The 3,470-nt window shown below is 37.9% G+C and overlaps 1 pseudogene; it reads right to left on the reverse strand.

The window, feature by feature from the left end:
* Positions 1-2,145: 2,145 nt before the first annotated feature.
* On the reverse strand, positions 2,146-3,201 carry LOC102403376 (annotated as a pseudogene).
* Between the last annotated feature and the right edge of the window lie 269 nt (positions 3,202-3,470).

Below are 3,470 nucleotides of genomic sequence, written 5' to 3' on the forward strand. Positions count from 1 at the left end.
CAGTGGTCATGTATGGATGTGAGAGTTGGACTGTGAAGAAGGCTGAACACCGAAGAATTGATGCTTTTGAACTGTGGTGTTGGAGAAGACTCTTGAGAGTCCCTTGGACTGCAGGGAGATCCAACCAGTCCATCCTAAAGGAGATCAGTCCTGGGTGTTCTTTGGAAGGACTGATGCTGAAGCTGAAACTCCAATACTTTGGCCACCTGATGCGAAGATTTGACTCATTGGAAAAGACTCTGATGCTGGGAGGGATTGGGGGCAAGAGGAGAAGGGGACGACATAGGATGAGATGGCTGGATGGCATCACTGACTCGATGGACATGAGTTTGAGTGAACTCTGGGAGTTGGTGATGGACAAGGAGGCCTGGCGTGCTGCAATTCATGGGGTCGCAAAGAGTCGGACATGACTGAGTGACTGAACTGAACTGAACTGAAAAGACATACTTTCTTTAGAATAAAAAATAATGATATTAACAAAGTTTTACATTAGATGATACAGAAACTATTCATTATGTAGGTGGGGAATCTATCTTGTCATAGATACACACCTGACACAAGGCCTAAAGAGACAGGATTGGCAGAAGCAGGCATTTTTGTATACAACACACATAAACAGTGAGGAATATGGAAGTCCTTGCTGGATCTACTGAACGTTATTTAATCAGTGGAAGAGAAAACTTAGTGAAACTTCCATTTCTAAAATACCAATTCAAAACATTATAGGGAGACTGAAATTAGTGCTGGCTAGTAAACTGATAATAGGTATTGGTTTCCCAAGGGTCTAAAAATGGACTAAAAAATGAATAAATGATATAAAGGCAATGGATATAAAAAGAAAAGGCAAACAAATTATCAAGTAGGATAAGTTATGAATTAAATAAGGATTGGGCTTCCCAGGTGGCGCAGTGGTAAGGAATCTGCCTGCCAGTGCAGGAGATGTAAGAGATGTGGCTTCAATCTCTGGGATAGAAAGATACCCTGGAGTAGGAAATGGTAACCCACTATCGTATTTTTGCCTGGAAAATTCCATGGACAGAGGAGCCTGGTGTTCATGGGTTGGAAAGGGTCGGATACAACTGAGTGAGCAAATACATACAAATCAGGACCACATGTAAGATCAAAGAAGTACTGATAAGTTGGTTAAGATGTATTGAGTAAGTATAAGAATGTATAAAAATCAGAGTTATTTCCAATACCTTTTTTAAAAAAATTAGTTTTTGTTCTTTGTGAAAATGTGTATGAATAGAAAATTCTACATCTGTTGATGGAAATTCTTCATTTCTATAGAAGAAAATATAGTCATATATAAAACACTTCCCAAACTAAAATTTAGCTTGCAACGAATGACTCAAGTCATTCAAATGCAACAGAATACTCATGCCAACAGAAAGGAAAGGAAGAGCCTGGCTAATTACATGTGGAAAGAATACTGCATCTGTAAATATATAGAGGCGAAACAGCCTGAAACAGTGTATGAACAAGAGTCAAAAATAAGTCTTGTGATGACTAGCCAGCATCCAGAAAAAAAGCCTGGTGTAAGGATTTTATTTTTCCAAATGTGATGATAGGCATATTGTAGCATGGAGATATAGGCATTAAGTATCAAAATAATCAGTCAACAGTTCTTACTCTGATTGCCTGTTTATTAATGTTCCTATCATCATTCGACTACCCCCAAATTTTCCTACAGTGTAAAAATGAGTTACACCTAAGTGGAAATTCAGGCCACTTGACTGATTTTTTTTTTTTGTGTGTGTGGCAAACTAATAAATGGGCATCTAGAGGTATACAGTTTCATCTATTATCGATTTACTTAGTGTCAATCAGCATTCCCTTATGTAACCCACTCTGATACTGAAGAGACTCAATTTTGAAGTCTAAACCATAGTAAATTCATCAAGGTAATGTCTCCTCAGAGACAAGCATTTGGCCTTCTCCAGGAGACACTATTTACCATACCACATGCTTCCTCCAACCAGAGGCAGCAACACAATTTCTCAGTTAACATTTTTAAAAGAATAATGCCATTTTAATCTGAGACACTTAAATGTAAATAAAAAACTTGGAAACATCTGATATTAAAATGATAGAAATTAAATTTTACTTCAAGTCAGTAAAGATACTTCATAATACTTTTGGCATTTAAGAAATTCTTCTATAAATAATAAAGTGACTGCATAGTTTCCTCATTGCCATTTTCATTTCTTTGTTCCTGAATGTATAGATGATTGAATTGAAAAAAGGAGTGAGAACTGCATCAAAAACAGCAAGGAATTTGTCTAGGTGTGATGTGGGGTGAGGCCAGATGTAAACAAAGATGCAAGGACCGAAGAACAAAATCACCACCATGACATGAGTTGACAAAGAGGGCCTTAGATGAGCTACCTGAAGAGTGTTTCCGAACAGTGATGAGGATAAAAATGTAGGAGACAATCAATATGAAGAATGATCCTAGGGATATAAATCCACTGTTGGCTGTGACCATGAACTCCAGCCTGTAGGTATCTGTGCAGGCAAGTTTGATAAATCGAGGAAAATCACAGTAAAAGCTGTCTATTGTATTAGGGCCACAGAATGGCAATTTTGCAACAAAAACCAGTTGAACGATAGAGTGAATCAAGCCAATTATCCATGCAGCAACCATGAGCAAAATACACTTTTTTTGACTCATAATAGTGAAATAGTGGAGAGGCTTACATATGGCAATATATCTGTCAAAGGCCATGGCAATAAGAAGCACCATCTCCACACCACCAATGATATGGATGAAGAAGATTTGTGCGATGCAGCCTCCAAAGGAGATGACTTTATGTTTTCTGAAAAGGTCATAAATCATCTTTGGAGAGATGACAGAAGAAACTCCCAGGTCAATGAAGGAGAGGTTGGCCAATAGAAAGTACATGGGCGAGTGTAAATGAGGGTTCATTGTAACAGTGAGCAAAATGAGGGAGTTTCCCAACATGCTTGCCATATAAAAAACAGAAGAGAACACAAAGAGGAGAAGTTGGATCTCCCAGGAGTTGGTGAGTCCCAGGAATACAAACTCTGACACCACAGAGTGATTCATTCTGTCAGTTGATTTACCAGCTGTAATGTTTCCAGATAAAGCAAAAGGAAACTAACATAAGAATATTAATAATTATCCATATTATAATGATTAATTATTCAAGGATAGTCAAACTGTAAAGACTTTAGATCTTTTCATTTTCCTCTCAGGACCATATTTTCATTAAATAAGTATTTTACCTGTGGCCACCTAAAGCAGTTGAGTCACTTCCACATGCAATATCCCTTTTACCACAGCCCCCAGGACTACTCATCTACAAATAAGAGATGTAGACTACTTATCTACAAATAACAAACATGGTAACATAGTAGATGTACATGGCAAAGATTGAGAGGGAAAGGGAAGGTGGTATAATGCACAACAAAGAGAAAAAGAAAGGAGGGGGAGATGGATTTGCCAG

The sequence above is a fragment of the Bubalus bubalis genome, chromosome 11 (genome assembly GCF_019923935.1).
Source record: "Bubalus bubalis isolate 160015118507 breed Murrah chromosome 11, NDDB_SH_1, whole genome shotgun sequence".
Lineage (NCBI taxonomy): Eukaryota > Metazoa > Chordata > Mammalia > Artiodactyla > Bovidae > Bubalus > Bubalus bubalis.